This window comes from Macaca thibetana, chromosome 7 (genome assembly GCF_024542745.1).
Source record: "Macaca thibetana thibetana isolate TM-01 chromosome 7, ASM2454274v1, whole genome shotgun sequence".
NCBI lineage: Eukaryota > Metazoa > Chordata > Mammalia > Primates > Cercopithecidae > Macaca > Macaca thibetana.
In genome coordinates, this window is record NC_065584.1 from 115997673 (window position 1) to 116015024 (window position 17352).

Below are 17352 nucleotides of genomic sequence, written 5' to 3' on the forward strand. Positions count from 1 at the left end.
CAGGTCTTTTTCGATGCTTGTTATCACCTGTATTTTTGAGTCTAGCTTTTCTGTTGGATGTGAAGTGCTATCTCATGTGGTTTAGATTTGCATTTTCCTGGTGGCTAATGATGTTGAACATCTTTTTGTGTGCTTATTGCTCCATTTGTATATGTTGGAGAAATGTCTATTCTAATCCTTTGTCCACTTTTCAGTTGTGTTATTTGTGTTTTTATTGTTGAGTTGATGGGATAATTTGCAAATATTTTCTCCCATTCTGTGCTTGTATTTTAACTTCCTTAATGTTGTCCTTTGAAATACAGAAATTTTAATTTTAGTGAAGTCCAATTTATCTACTTTTGGTTTTGTTTCTTGTGCTTTTGGTGTCATCCTTAAGAAAATGTTGCTTAATCCAAGGTTATGAGGATTTAAGTCTATGTGTTCTAAGAATTCCATAGGTTTTATCTTATGAGGAAATTTTTTTTTTTTTTTTTTTGAACGGAGTCTCGCTCTGTGTGGAGTGCAGTGGCCGGATCTCAGCTCAAAGCTCCGCCGCCCGATTTACCATTCTTCAGCCTCCCGAGTAGCGCCTGCTTATGTTTTTTTAGGTCACCGTTTAATGGTCATTTTTACAGGCTTTAATTCATTTTTACTTGTCTTTCAGCTTTGCATGTGGCATGAGGTAGGGGTTCAGTTTAATTCTTTTGCATGTAGACATCCAGTTGTCCCAGCACCATTTGTTGAAAAGATTATTATTGGCCAGGTGTGGTGGCTCACGCCTGTAATCCCAGCACTTTGGGAGGCCAAGGCAGGTGGATCACAAGGTCAAGAGATCAAGATCATCCTGGCCAATGTGATGAAACCCCGTCTCTACTGAAAATACAAAAAATTAGCCATGTGTCATGGCGTGCGCCTATAGTTCCAACTACTTGGGAGTCTGAGGCAGAAGAATCGCTTGAACCCGGGAAGCAGAGGTTGCAGTGAGCTGAGATCGCACCACTGCATTTCAGCCTGGCAACAGAGCAAGACTCTGTCTCAAAAAAAAAAAAAAAAAAAAAAATATATATATATATATATATATATAAAATGTATATGTGTGTGTGTGTGTGTGTGTGTGTATAATTGTTATTCCCCACACCCAGTTGAAAAGATTATTTTCTCCCCCCTGTTGAATGGTTTTGGGATCGTTAATGAAAATCAGTTGAATATATAGATACAGAGGTTCGTTTCTAGATTTTTAATTCTATTCCACTGATCTATATATCTATCCTTATGCCAATACTACTCTGTCTTGATTATTGTTAACTTCACATTAAGTTATGAAATTGGGAATTTTAAGTGCTACAGATTTGTTCTTCTTTTTCAAAATTTTTTCTTTTTTGCTATTTTGGGTCCATGAGTTTCTATATGAATTTTAGAATCAGCTTGTCAACTTTTGCAATTAAGTCAGCTGGGATTTTGACAGGAATTACTTTAATTTTGTAGATCACTTTGGGTAATATTGCCATGTTAACATTATTAAGTCTTTGAATACATGAACATGGGATATGTTTTTGCATATATTTAGAGCTTCTTTAATTTCTTTCAGCAATGTTTTATGGTATTTAGAGCATAAGTTATGCACTTCTTTTGTCAAATTTACTCCTAGGTATTTTATTGCTTTTAATTATCTCATAAATGAATTTGTTTTTCTAATTTATTATTATTATTTTTTGAGACAGAGTCTTACTCTGTTGCCCAAGGTGGAGTGCAGTGGTGCAATCTCTCACTCCAACCTGTGCCTCCCATGTTCAAGTGATTCTTGTGCCTCAGCCTTCCGAGTAGCTGGGACTACAGGCATGCACTACCATGCCCAGCTGATTTTTGTACTTTTAGTAGAGACAGGGTTTCACCATGTTGGCCAGGCTGATCTCAAACTCCTGACCTCAAGTGATCTGCCCACCTCAGCCTCCCAAAGTGCTAGGATTACAGGCATGAGCCACTGTGCCCAGCCTGTTTTTCTAATTTCATTTTTTTGATTTGCGCTGCTAATGTATAGAAATACAACTGATTTTTTGATATTGATCTTGTATCCTGAAACTTGGCTGAACTCATTTATTAGTTCTAATATTAATTTTTTTCTTAGACCCCTTAGGATTTTCTATAGACAGGATTAGATAATCTGCAAATAGTGATGGTTTTATTTTTCCCTTTACAATTTTCATGGCTTTTGTTTCATTTTCTTGCCTAATTTCACTGGCTAGAACTTCCGGTACAATAGTGAGTAGAGGTGGCAAGAACAGACATCTTGATCGTAGGGAAAAGTAAGCAGTCTGTCTACTAAGTATGATATTAGCTGTAAATTTTTCACAGATGCTTTTTATCAGACTTAGGAACTTCTATTGCTAGTTTTCAAAAGTGGTTTTTTAAATTATGAAAGAGTATTAAACTTTGCCAAGTGCTTTTTTGCTTCTAGTAAGATTGTTGTGTGTTTTTTCCTTTATTGTAATGGTGTGGTGTATTAAAATAATCTATTGTTAGATATTAAGCCAACCTTCCATCCCTGGGATAAATCCCACTTGATTATGGTGTAAAATCCTTTTTACACGTTGCTAGATTCAGTTTGGTAGTAATTTGTTCAGGATTTTTGCATCTGTACTCAGAAGAGATCCTGGTCTATGGTTTTCTTGTGATATCTTTGTTTTTGGTATTGGGCTATTATCAGGCTCATAGGAAGAGTTGGAAAGTGTTACCTTCTCTTCTATTTTTTGGAAGATTTTGTGAAAGATCAGTATAATTCTTCAGTACACGTTTGGTAGAATTCCTCAGTGCTGCACTTTTCTTTGTGGGAATTTCTTTTCTTTTCCTTTTTTTTTTTTTTTTTTTTTTTTTGAGACAGGCCCTCACTCTGTTGCCCAGACTGGAGTGCAGTCTCACTGCAGCCTTGACCTCCTGGGCTCAAGCGACCTTCCCACCTCCATCTCCCAGAGTAGCTGGGCCTGCAGGCACACACCCCTGAACCTGGCTAGTTTTGTTGTTGTTGTTGTTTCGTATTTGTAGAGATGGGGTTTCACCATGTTGCCCAGGCTAGTCTCAAATTTCTGAGCTCAAACTATCCACCCACCTCAGCCTCCCAAAGTGCTGGGAGTACAAGCTTATACCACTGCACCTGGCCTAGATTTTTTTCTTTTATTACTAATTCAATCTCTTTTCTGTGACTATTTATATCTTCTGTGTTTTCCTAGAATCAGTTTTGGAGTTTATGTCTTTCTAAGAATTTGTCCATTTCATCTAAGTTACCTAATTTGTTGGCATACAGATGTCCATAGTATTCCCTCACAATTCTTTTTTATTTCTGTAAGTTGGTGGCAATGGCCTCTCATTAATTTCTGATTTTAGTAATTTGACTCATCTGTCTTTTTTGTCAGTCAGCCTAGGTAAAGGTTGGCCGACTTTGTTGATCTTTTAGAAGAATCAACTTTTGGCTGGGCACAGTAACAGTGGCTCACACCTGTAATCACAGCACTTTGGGAGGCCAAGGCAGGCGGACTGCCTGAGGTCAGGAGTTCGTGACCAGCCTGGCCAACATGGTGAAACCCTGTCTCTACTAAAAATACAAAAATTAGCTGGGCGTGGTGGCACACACCTGTAATCCCAGCTCTTCGGGAGGTTGAGGCAGGAGAATCGCTTAAACCCAGGAGGTGGAGGGTGCAGTGAGCCAAGATTGTGCCATTGCACTCCAGCCTGGGCGACAAGAGTGAGACTTCTCTCAAAAAAAAAAAAAAAAAAAAAAAAGGAAAAGCAAACAAAAACAACAACAAAAACCAACTTTCTATTTTGTTGATTTTCTCCATTATTTTTCTAATTGCTATTTCATTAAATTCCTCTCTAATTCTTCTGATTTCCTTTCTTATGCTTGCTTTGGGTTTAACTTGCTGTTCTTTCTTTTTTTTTTTTTTTTTTTTTTTTTTTTTTTGAGACGAAGTCTCGCTCTGTCGCCCAGGCTGGAGTGCAGTGGCCGGATCTCAGCTCACTGCAAGCTCCGCCTCCCGGGTTTACGCCATTCTCCTGCCTCAGCCTCCCGAATAGCTGGGACTACAGGCGCCCGCCACCTCGCCCGGCTAGTTTTTTGTATTTTTAGTAGAGACGGTGTTTCACCATGTTAGCCAGGATGGTCTCGATCTCCTGACCTTGTGATCCGCCCGTCTCGGCCTCCCAAAGTGCTGGGATTACAGGCTTGAGCCACTGCGCCCGGCACTTGCTGTTCTTTCATAGTGTCTTACTGTGGAAGGTTAAGTTGCTGATTTGAGATCTTTTTTCTTTGTTATCATAAGTATTTACAATTATAAATTTATCTGTGAGTACTGCTCTAGCTGCCTCCCATAAGTCTGTGTCTGACTCTTTATTTTTAGTTTATACAGCCAGCATTTGACTTATTTTTTATTGTGATGAAATATATATAACATAAAATTTACCATTTTAATTGTTACATATGACTCTTGCATAAATGCTTCAATCCCAAACTTTCTGCAGAATTTTTAGAACAAGAAACAGAGAGACAAACCCACAGATAACTGTGATAAGTATGGAAAATGACAATTTTGTGTAACAGAGAGACTTTCAGATTGAGTCAAGACTGGGCCAGTTTTTTTCTGGACAGCATTAGTCTCCATGACCCAACATGCATTTGAATGAGAATTACAGACTATAAATAGAATAGGCAGAAATTTAGAGAGCTGTGGGACTCTGCAGATGCTCAGTAGCTTATTCACTTCTCCACGACAAAGATTTCTTTCAAAAGAGAGTTAACAGATAAGTTACAAATCAAGGTTGAAAACTCAACAAATCACTTTAGCATCCCAGCAAAGTCTCACACTCTGAGTCATGCATTGGAAACTGCTGACCAGGACTCAGGCTATAACTCCGCAAACAAGAAAGGCGTTATTGCTGTTGAGTGACTCACCACGAAAAGCAGCAGAGCCCCTGACCGTGGTCTCCGCCCTTTGAGCTGAGGGCTCACACTCCTCAGATTGAGCTGTCCACTGTTGCAGACAAGGGGAATCGACAAGGCATCTTGGTGGAATCTCCAGAATTGTTAAAGGAAAGGCAATGAGTGCCACGGTGATGGAAAAATAGAACACTGGATTTATTTACTTGCTAGGCAACAGCCATGCCCAGCTAATTTTTAAACTTTTTGTAGAGATGGGGTCTTGCTATGTTACCTAGGCTCGTCTCAATCTCCTGGCCTGAAGTGATCCTCCTGCTTCAGCCTCCTAAAGTGCTGGGATTACAGGTGTGAGCCACCGTGCCCAGCCCTTAGTTGTTTATTAATTGCACAGAAATCCTTTCTATTCTCACTAAAATTTTTTAAAACACTGTTTTTTAGTGAGCACAATGTGACCGAATAAGCTTCATTATGTTCTCAAACCTTGGTTCAGCACTCTGAGATGCAGAAGGTAAAACGATGGTTCTCAGCTGGCAGGATTTTGTCTGCCACCACTCTGGGGACATTTGGCAATGTCTGGAGATGGTTTTGGTTATGACTTGCAGGGACTATGCCCTTGGAATCCTGTGGGTGGAGGCCAAGGATGTTCAGGATAAACTCCCACCACAAAGGATCACTGGGCTGGAAGCATCAGCAGTGCTGAGGTGGAGAAGCCCTTAGCTGGAAGAGCTGGCTCTGCAGCAGGCGGGCTGCCTGGCCCATAGCCACTGTTTTTTTGCTGGCAGAGCCTCGCCGTAGAAACTGACAAGGCCAGATTCCCTTTTGATTTCCCTTTCCCCTTCCTTCCTTACAGAAAGGACTCAGCCAATTCTGATGAGCAGGCAGCAGCCATTACCCTCCGAAGGTCAGCGCAGTTAGGTGTGGTGACAGACACACTTGGAGGTGCCACAGCCTCCTGCGTGTCCTTGTACTCCTTGTCCATTTGGTCGTCTTCACTGTGGGGCATCTTCCTGGCCAACGATAGCTCCAGACCATCTTCAGGTGCTTGGCTGAAAACCCACAGAAGAAGTAGCTTGCTGTAGACGTCTCCTCTGCCTTCAGGGACCAGTTTTGGCAACACGACAAGCTTGATTTCTCAGACCGGCTAATTGGTGACTCCTCCGCTCTGCCAACTTCCCTCTGATACCTTCGCTTCTCTAGCTCCTCCCGCAACTGGCAAGGTCTCGTTCCTGTAATAGATCTCTCATCCCATGACCCATTCTGGTTCTGCCCACCTGACGAACCCTGGAGGGTGCCCCTGAGTATTACCATCTGCTGCAGTGGGCAATGTTCTCTGTCCCTTGAGGTTATGAAATTTCCGTCTTATTCCACTTCAGAGAAGTAGAGTGTGTTCTAGCCCAGGAAGGACACTCACTCTGATTTTGGCAGGTTCTAAATCTGTCATAACCTCACACATCCAGTTATTCATGGACAAGGGAACATGAGCTCAATCTGACTTTATGTTCTGCTTTTGGAGAGAAAGTGGGTGACCTGATGTGTTTCTGAGAAACGAGTCTAGGGAGGTGTGTGCCCCACTCTCTGCTCGCTGCAGATGTCCCCATTGCAAGCACATTTGTACCCCAGTGCTTGTCTTCACCTTTATGACGTCCTCCCAGGTGAGAAATCACCCAAGTGGTCATGGCCACCTCCCACTATTTCAGTGTTTGGGGTTTTGGAAATGATTTACTGACATTGTATCAGAGCATAGTAACATTTAATCAGGGGCTGGCTTTCTCAAGGACAAATATTTTCTGCCATCAGTTCCTAAGCAGAAGAGGCCAACAGCATCTGAGGATCCCTTTGTCTGGGTTTCTGGCAGTTACCTCCCTTCCCAGGGTGAACAGCGACTCCGTTGCGCAAGGATTGACTTATCTTCCTGCCCTGTGTTTCTGACATTGTGAACAAAGTTTCTGGGCAAGTAAACTTTATGTTTAAACCATGTTTATGTTAAGCTTTATCTGTTCGAAAATCAAGTATATATAGCTGATCATAAAATAATGACTTATTATAGAAAATGTGAACAAATATAGAAATGTTTTCAGTGGAACATAAGTCACTCTAGATCTCTCAACCCAGAAATACTGCTGTCACTATCTTGAGCATTTCAGTCTCATCTCTGGAATATATTTATATATATTCATGTCTTACAAAATTAGGGTCAAATTATATCTACTGAGGAGGCAGCAAACTTTAAAAATAAAATAACCCCTGACTCACAGACTGAGGGAATAATATACTTTGAAGAAGTGAGAGAAAAAAAAATTATGTTGGTGTCAGGGTTGTTTTTCAGATAATTCTGAAGATGGTGGCGGGAGCATCCTATCAGCGTCTTGCTTCTCTAAAGTCCTGGATGTGGTGACGGATTATTGGCACAATAATGCTGTGTAACAGACAACTTCACAGTTTCAGTGTCTTGTAGCACTTCACACAAGGCTGTGCAGGCCACTGGGCTCAGCTGCACTGGGCTCTAAGCGGCAGGGTGGCCTCCGACGTGCCCCACAGGCTCCTTCTCCTTTGATCAGCAGCACCTGGACGTGTTCTCCTGGTGAAGGGCCAGAGCCCAGGAGCGGAGCCAACTGTACGCACAAGCATATTGCAGGCCTTTGCCCACACCTCACTGCTAACGCTCCATTGGCCAAAGCAACAGTCACGGCGTGAGGAAACGCCCCTCGTCTACAGCAGGCACGAGGGGAGGAGAAAACCATCCCGATGGCCACACAGGATGAGCTTGCTTTTCCATCCCCGTGAAGAGCTACGGCTTTGGCAAGAGTTGCAGGAGCTGGTTGGGGCTTGGAATGAGCTGCAAAGAGGGCTTGCTTTAGCACCAGGCAGTTTCTCTTTCTTTCTGTCCTTGAAGACAGAACCAGCTCCTCTTTTTCTGTGTCTGTATCTCTGGCTCCTGCACGGGGGGTTTGGCTCGCCGTGAGGACACATTTGGTGTCAAATAGATTTATGTTCTAGAGACCTTTTTCTTCCAGGGCAGCCTTACCTCATCAGAATGCGGAAGGGACCTGGCTCAAGAGGTCCCAGTATCGACGACAGCAGCCAATATTTTAGACAAATCTTTTCCTTGCCTCAGCAGTGGCGGCTCCATCCTGATTTTATAAGACAGGAGCAGGTCTGCAATTAATGCCCATAAATCACAGGTGGCTGGAGCAGATGCCTCAGTTTCGATTCCTGGATAGGCTGTGGTCTCACATCATCAACAGCACATGGCCCGGGCTCAAATGACCAGTCTCAGATGACCCGAACTCACAGGGAGAGGCCTGCGTGGGGTCTGCTTCCATGGACGCCCTAGGTGTGCTGTGGCTGCGCCCTGGGGAGCCTTCTCTCTCACTATTCCTTGGCAGGAGAATGGGTTGTCATGGCCCAGTCCTGTCACACTTCCAAGCTCCTCTGTGTCCTCTGTGTCCCCTGTCCCATGCACGGGATGCACATCCTGCCCTACAGTGCAGGACTCCTGAGCACACTATGGACGAGGCTGGGTGACTCAGGCTCACGGGAGCCCCAGCATGGCCCCTGTGATATTGTGAACCCCATTTCCCGGCACATGACTCCTGAAATCCTTAGCAACTCCACAGTGATGTCTTTTGTACAGGAATGAATTACCTGCTGGCTGGCAGCCCCTAGGGAGGGTGGAGCAGCTTACCAGAAACATCTAGGCAGGATTAGAGGTCAGGACTTTCAACTACACCCCCCAGCCTGGAGGTTGCCAGTGGTTTAATCAGTCGTGAAGCTTCCATAAAAACCCCGAAGAACTGGATGCCAGAAGCTCTTGGATGGCTGAACACGGGTTGCTCCTTGGAGGGCGGTCCCTGGGGAGGGCATCGAAGCTTCGTGCTCCCTCTCCCGTACCTCACCCTCTGCATCTCTTCATTTGTGTCCTTTGTGATCAACCACTAAAGGTAAGTGTTTACCAGAGCTATGAGAGCTACTCCAGCAAATTCACCAAACCAAAAGGAGCCATGGGGACCCCAACTTGAAGCCAGCCAGTCAGGAGTTCCGGAGGCCCCGCGCTTGTTCCTGGTATCCAGCGGGGCTGGGGAGGGGGGTAGTCTTGGGCACGGAGGCCTCACCCTCGGATCTGATGCTACCTCCAGGTGGACAGTATCAGAACTGAAGTTGGGGACACCCAGCTGGTGTCCGCTGCAGAACCGATTGCTTGTGTATTGTTGGGGAGAAATCCCCACACATTCGGCCATAGAAGTCTTCTGTGTTGATTGTTGTAGGGTGAGAGAATAGAAAAAGCATTTTGGGCTTGTATGGGAGCTTTTTTCTATTTTTACAGCCCCAAACAGGAGTGGGGGTTGTAGGGAAGAGGTGGGCGGAGCCTGCTGCAAGTTGCAGGGCTGTGTCCCAGCAGTGCTGGGAGGGGATTGTGTGCACTTGTCCTGGGAGGGGGTCCTGGCACAGGAGCGAGCACCAAAGGGTGACAATTCTTACCCTTTACCCCACAGGGCAGGGATGCTCTAAGTTTGGCAAACCAGCTAATCCTCCTGCACACTGAACTTTAGGGTCTCCGCCACCCTCCCCTACAGCAGGCAGTTGGCATCTGGTGCACATGAAGGGGCATCTGAAGACCCCATCTCTGGAGCATCCTCAGCCACCGCACCAGAGGTGCCAGGTGTGGCCAGCTTGGTGTGGCTGCCAGTGGAAAGTCACAGCCCCACCACTGGCAGAACCCAGGTAAGACCCGGAGCAGTGAGCCCCTCATGAAACCCCCACCCCATTTTCTTTTTTTTTGAGATGAAGTCTCCACCCAGGCTGGAGTGCAGAGGCACGATCTCGACTCACTGCAAACTCCGCCTCCCGGGTTCAAGTGATTCTCTTGCCTCAGCCTCCCGAGTAGCTGGGATTACAGGCACCCGTCATCAAGCCCAGCTAATTTTTGTATTTTTAGTAGAGGTGGAGTTTCACCATTTTGGCCAGGCTGGTGTTGAACTCCTGAGCTCAGGTGATCCTCCCACGTCGGCCTCCCAAAGTACTGGGATTACAGGCGTGAGCCACTGCGCCTGGCCCCCTCACCCCATTTAACAAAACTTATGTATGTGGACATTAAAATAGTTTCCTTCTGACATTTCTGATTGCAAAATTGTGCACAAACTGATTGAAGCTGATCGTTTCCCTCCCCACCCTTCTCTTTTTGTCCCTGCTTTCCTGGTTCAATTGGGCCTTTTTAAAAACACTGAAGATTCCACTTCATGTCATACCAAAGACATTTCAATGTCCCCCCAACATCAAATGCAATTTTATATTCCTACATGTAAGTTGAATTATGATAGATTATTTGACATAAAATACACCTTATAGATCTATGAATGTTGGTGCTGATTTTGTTTTCATTCGAAAGTTGGCATCAATACGTCCTCCAGCCCCTCCCTTTCTCTCAAGCCTCAGGGACCTTGGAAAGCTGGTACATGTGCTTATTCAGCCTTTTGGGCAATTCAGTGGGACCTGAAACATGCTGTCATCCTGCCCTAAAGAAGGCTGACAGTTGGCCATTCCAGTCTCTGCACTTCCACAGAATCCTGGGGCACCCTGAAGGCAGTTTTCTGAAGAACTTACTCCCACGGGAGTTGGAGTGGAAATGTTCCTCCAACTAAAAGTTTACTCATTCTGCAATCACAGTTCATTCATGCTGGGTGCAGTCCTAATGCCAACGTTTGTTTCCTCCCTGACATCGCACCTGAATCAGGGTCAGGCCAGACCTCTGAAGCCTCATCCTCATGCAACTTGTCTCACGGTGGCGAGTGGCCGGTCTCTCTGCAGTACTGTCCAAAATCACCTGTGCCCCCTGCAAGACTAGGCTTCTGGGAAGAAACCAGGTGGGAAACCTGGTATAAAACCAACAAGTAGAGGCAGCAGAGGGAGGATCCAGCCATGGGCTGAGACTTGCTGGGGATCTTTGCAGCTTGCTCTTGGGACCTGCCCAGGCTGGAGCGCAGTGGTGGGATCTCGGCTCACTGCATCCTCTGCCTCCTGGGTTCAAGCAATTCTCCCTGCCTCAGCCTCCCGAGTAGCTGGGATTACAGGTGCCTGCCACCACGCCTAGCTAATTTTTGCATTTTTTGTAGAGACGGGATTTCGCCATGTTGGCCAGGCTGATCTTGAACTCCTGACCTCAGGTGATCCACCTGCCTCGGCTTCCCAAAGTGCTGGGATTACAGGCGTGAACCACCATGCCTGGCCTCTGTTAACCTGATTCTTTATCATTTTAGTAAACAGGTTATAAGACATTTCTGTATTTGAAAATGAAAGAAACATTGATTGACTCCAATATTCTGAGGAAAAAACTCCAGGAGTTTCTAGTTACAATGTAAAAGACAAAAACATCTAGCATAAAAAGGAGCTGGCTTTCTACCCCTAGACAAGTCGATTCACTTCCCTCTGCTCCTTTCTGTTAAGTGAAACTAAAAACCCTGGAAATAATTCAATGGACAATCATAAGGACCCTTGGAAAAGTAAAAAAGAGGCAGGCAGCCTGGCTGGAGAACTCAGGACTTGAGGACTGAGGTGGTGGCAAATCTCTGGGTTTTGCTTTTATCTTTGCTGTATTCTGGACTGGGTGCTGGAGGAGCCTGCAACCCAGACCCACCATAAGGCACAGATGGAAAATAAAACTTGAAGAAAAGCCTTATTTCTCTAGCAGAGACAGGGAAATGGGCAGCCCACAGGACAAATCTTTTTTGGTAATACCCACTTTACCTTCAGCTAAGTGAACACCGCAGCAACTCCAGCACTGCAGTGAAGTCTCAAAGAGAGTCTAGACTCCCATGTCCCGCCCAGCAGCAGCAGGCAGCCTGGGCTGGTGCCATCGGCAGAGGCCAGGTAGGGGGTGTGGACTCCCACTCCCACCCACCAGGGCCAGGGGACTGTTGGCAGCAAGTTCCTTCCCTACTGGCATGGTGTCCGCAGAGATGGAGTGGGGAGTCTGGACTTCTGTCCCCACCCCCAGCTAGACATGGGGAAGAGGATCTGAGATAGGAAAAAACTGGAGAAAATGATTCTTTAAGCCTGCATAGAAGGTCTGGAGCAGACAGCTGATCAACCCAAAGGTAAAACTGACCGATTCAACATGTCAAAAGATTAGAACTGGACCAGTATGAAAGTTTCACACATGCAAATGTGCATACACATTGCAGAGTGCCCCCCAAGTAGCACACTAACAAACTCGACTACAATAGCACTACAGCGGCTCTGAAAACTCGTCATTGGAACCACAGCCTAAGGACTTGCATCCTAAATCTAAATGGGGAGACTGCCTGCTAAAATGGAAGCTTTAAAGAAGACAGACTCTGAGTCTTCTAACATAGTACCCGAAATATCCAAGATACAATCAAAGACCACTTGTCATGCCAAGAACCCAGAAAATAACTTGAATGACAACAGACAACAAACAAAAGCACACATGAAGATGATTCAGCGGTTGAAATTCGCTGATGAAGATTTCAAAGCAGTCATCACAAAAAGTTTCAACAAGCAATTATAAATACTCCTGAAACAAGTAAAAATAGAAAGTCTCAGCAAAGAAATAGAAGATACAAAAAAAGAACTAAATGAAAATTATAGAAACTAAAAATACAGGAACTGAAATAAACAATTTGCTGAATGAGCTCCGTACTAGCTTAGAGATGATAGAGAATAAAATTAGTGAATGTGAGAAGAGAGAAATAAAATTTAATCTAAATAATACAAAGAGGGCCGGCTCCGTGGCTTACGCCTGTAATCCCAGCATTTTGAGAGGCCGAGGCGGGGGATCACCTGAAGTCAGGAGTTCGAGATCAGCCTGGCCAACATGGTGAAACCCTGTCTCTACTAAAAATACAAAAATTATCCGGGCCTGGTGGCGGGCACCTGTAATCTCAACTACTCGGGAGGCTGAGGCAGGAGAACCACTTGAACCCGGGAGGTGGAGGTTGCAGTGAGCCGAGATCATGTCACCGCACTCCAGCCTGGATGACAGAGCAAGACTGTGTCTCAAAAAATAAGTAAATAAATAAATAGAGAAAATAGCCTGGGAAAAAAATGAACAAAGTCTCATAACCTGCAGGACAATGACAAAAGAACTAGCCTTTATGTCATCGGAGTTCCAGGGTGGGAGAAAATTTGTGAAGCTGAAAAGGTGCCGAAGAAATAATGGCTGAAAATTCCCCAACGTTGGTGAAAGGCATAAACTTATAGATTCAAAAAGCTAAGTGAACCTCAAACAGAATAAAACCAAAAGAATCCGCATCAAGGTACATTATAATAAAACTTCTGAAAACTAAAGACAAAAATCCCCAAGAAACACACAATTGAAAGCAGCTAGAAAGGAACAATGAATTAGTTACAGGGGATCAATGATTTGAATGACAGAGGATTCATCCTCTGAAACCATGGAGACTAGGAGGAAGTAGCCCAGCATTTTTCAAGTGCTGAAAAATAAAGAATTGTAAACCCTGTGTCCTATAACTAGTGAAAGTACCATTTACTTCTGAAGGATAAAGACATTCACAGACAAAGGAATAGAATTTGTTGCCATCAGATTTGCTCTTTTTAAAATTTTTATTTATTTATTTTAATTTTTGAGACAGGGTCTCACTGTGTCACCCGGGCTGGAGTGCAGTGGCATGCCCTCGACTCACTGCAACCTCTCCCTCCTGGGTTCAAGAATTCTGCTGCCTCAGCCTCCAGAGTAGCTGGGATCACGGGTGTGCCCCACCATGCCCCGCTCATTTGTGTATTTTTAGTAGAGGTGGGGTTTCACCATGTTGGTCAGGCTGGTCTCAAATTTCTGGCCTCAAGTGATCCATCTGTCTTGGCCTCCCAAAGTGCTGGGATTACAGGCATGAGCCACCACACCCAGCCAAATCTACTCTTAAAGAACAGCTAAAGAAACAGAATGGAAATGGTAGCAGATGGAGATGACAGAAAGAGGAAAGGAGCTACAGAATGAAAGAAAAAAACAATAGAATAAGTAAAGAGAAGGGCAAACATAATAGGCTATCCTTCTCCTTATAAAATTATATTTAATGATTAAAACAAACGTTATAATGCCATCTGATATGGTACTCAGTTATATAGAAGAAGTACTTAAAACAATGATATTTAAAAATTGGAGAGCGCAAAGGAAAATAAAAGGAAGTAAAGTTTCTACACTTCACTGTGGTAAATGTCAATACCAGTAGACTGTGACATGCTTCATATGTATTTTGTATACCTAGAGCAACCACTAAGAAAATTATTCAAAGGAATAAACTAAAAAACATTATGAACAAATCAAAATGAAACGCTAAATAACATCCAGGTAATCCACAAGAAATCAAGAAAAGGTATGCAGAGGAACAAGAACTGGAGAAAACATACAGAAGATCAATAATAAAATGGAAGACTTAAGCCCTAATCTATTAATAATTATTTTTAATGTAAATGGTCTCTATAAAATACAATTAGTGACCAACTGAAAAACAGAGATTGGAAGAATGGATTAAAAAATGACCCATTTATGTGAAGCCCATAAGAAACTCACTATAATGAAATAAGTAGATTGAATATAAAAGGATGGAAAAGATATGCCATGCCAACTGGAGTGGCTTCGTAACAGATATAGTAGACTTCCAAGAGAAAATTACCAGGGACATTATATAATGATAAAAGATGCAACCTGGCCGGGAACAGTGGCTTACACATGTAATCACAGCACTTTGGGAGGCTGAGGCGGGTAGATCACTTGAGGTCAGGAGTTCGAGACCAGCATGGCCAACATGGTGAAACCCTGTCTCTACTAAAATTACAAAAATTAGCTGGGTGTGTTGGCGCCCACTTGTAATCTCAGCTACTCGGGTGGCTGAGGCAGGAGAATCACTTGAACCCAGGAGATGGAGGTTGCAGTGAGCTGAGATGGTGCCACGGCACTCTAGCCTGGGGGAGAGTGAGGATCTGTCTTAAATAAATAAATAAATAAATAAATAAAAGATGCAACCCTCCAAAAACACACAGTGACCTTAAATGTGCATGTACCAAACACCAAAGGACAGAACATCGAAATGCATGAAGTAAAAACAGAACTGAGAAAAGAACTAGACAAATCCCCAATTATGGTTGGGTACTTGAATGCCCCTCTGTCAGCAACTGATAGAAATATTAGATAGAAAATCAGCAAAGATACAAATGAACTAAACATCACCATCAACCAACATGATCTAATGAACATTGATAGAATATTCTAAATGACAACGGCATAATATACATGCTTTTCAAGCACCATGGAACATTTAAGATAGATGAAAACCTGGATCATAAAACAAACCTTCACAAATTTAGAGAGTAAAGTCACATAGAATAATTTCCTGAATATGTAAAGAACTCCTAACTCAACAACAATAGTAACAACCACAAGCAGCTCAATTGAAAAATGGGCAAAGGACATGAATAGACATTTCTCCCAAGGAGCTGTACAAATGGCCAATAAACACATCAAAGATGTTAAACATTATTACTAGAGAAATGCAAGTCAAAATGTGGTATTACTTCATACCCATTAGGATGACTATTACCCTCCCAAATTGAAAATGACAAGTGTTGGTGAGGATGTGAAGAAATTTAACCCTTGTGCACTGCTGGTGGGGATGTAAAATGATGCAGTCACTGTGGAAAACTGTTTGAGTTTTGCAAAAAGTTAAACTTAGAATTACCTTACAATACAGTCATTTAACTTCTGGGTATATGCTTACACGGAATTGAAAGCAGAGAATAAATAGAGAGTTGTTCATTGCTGTTCACAGCAGCATTATTCACAATAAGTGAAAAGAGCCCAAGAGGCCACCAATGGATGGATGAATAAACAAAAGGTGGCACATACATACGATGAACTGAATTATTACTCAGTCTTCAAAAGGAAGGAAACTCTGACATAAGCTACAACATGTGATGAACCTTGAAAACATTGTGCTAAGTGAAATAAGCCAGACTCAAAGAGGCAAATTGTATGATTTCACTTGTATGAAGCACCCAGGACTGGCAAAGGTATAGACAGAGAGTAGAATAGAGGTTACCAGGAACTAGCAAAAGGGGGAATAAGGACTTACTATTTAATGGATACAGTTTCGGTTTGGGATAATGAAAAATTCTGGAGATGGATAGTGGTAATGGTAACACATGACTTTTTATTTATTAATTTTGAGACAGTGTCTCCCTCTGTTGCCCAAGCTGGAGTGCAGTGGTGCCATCTCGGCTCACTGCAAGCTCGGCCTCCCAGGTTCACGCCATTCTCCTGCCTCAGCCTCCCGAGTAGCCGGGACTACAGGCACCTGCCACCACGCCCGGCTAATTTTTTGTGTATTTTTAGTAGAGACAGGGTTTCACTGTGTTAGCCAGGATGGTCTTGATCTCCTGACCTTGTGATCCACCTGCCTCGGCCTCCCAAAGTGCTGGGATTACAGGCGTGAGCCACCGCGCCCAGCCTAACATGACATTTTGAATGCACTAATACCAATGAACTGTATACTTTAAAATGGTTTAAAAGGTCAGTTAAAAAAAAATAAAAGTACACATAGCTGCATGAAAACACATCATATCAAAATTTGTGAAATGCGGCTAAAGCAGTGCACAGAGGGAAATTTACAGCACCAAATGCTCATGTTAGAAAAGAAGAAAGATCCTAAGATCAAAAATTTAAGCACCCACCTCAGGAAACCAGAAAAAGAAGGAAAAAATAAACACAAAACAAGCAGGAAAAAAAAATAAATAACAAGAGAAGAGCAGAAATCAAAGAAACTAAAAATGTAGTAGTAGAGAAAATTAATGAAATAAAAAGCTGACTCTTTGAAAATATCAGTAAGGGCCGGGCGCGGTGACTCACACTTGTAATCCCAGCACTTTGGGAGGCTGAGGCGGGTGGATCACAAGGTCAGGAGGTGGAGACCATCCTGGCTAATATGGTGAAACCCCGTCTCTACTAAAAATAGAAAATTATTAGTTGGGCGTGGTGGCGAGTGCCTATAGTCCCAGCTACTCGGGAGGCTGAGCAGGAAATGGTGTGAACCCGGGAGGCAGAGCTTGCAGTGAGCCAAGATTGCGCCACTGCACTCCAGCCTGGGCGACAGAGCGAGACTCCGTCAAAAAAAAAAAAAGTAAAAGAAAAGAAAATATCAGTAAAAATGACAAACTTATCACAAGACTGGCAACAATAAAGAGAGTGAAGACACAAAGTAACAGTATTAGAAATGAAAAAGGGAGTATCAGTATGGCACCTGCATTCACTAAAAGGATAATAGGAAGTACTACAGACATCTCTAAGCACTTAAATTTAACAACTTAGATAAAATGGACACATTCCTTGAAAATCACAAATTACCAAATTCAACTAATATGAAACAGATAATTTGAGTAGTCTTATAACTATTCAAAATTGAATTAATGAATTAAAAGCT

General features: G+C 43.4%; 1 long non-coding RNA gene across 1 annotated transcript in view; it reads left to right on the top strand.

Moving 5' to 3' along the window:
- Positions 1-7700, top strand: part of LOC126960129 (uncharacterized) — a 39814-nt gene extending 32114 nt beyond the window's left edge. The window contains exon 5 of the long non-coding RNA XR_007727732.1: positions 5757-7700. This is a non-coding gene — a long non-coding RNA (uncharacterized LOC126960129). The remainder of the gene's footprint in view (positions 1-5756) is intronic.
- Positions 7701-17352: the final 9652 nt, after the last annotated feature.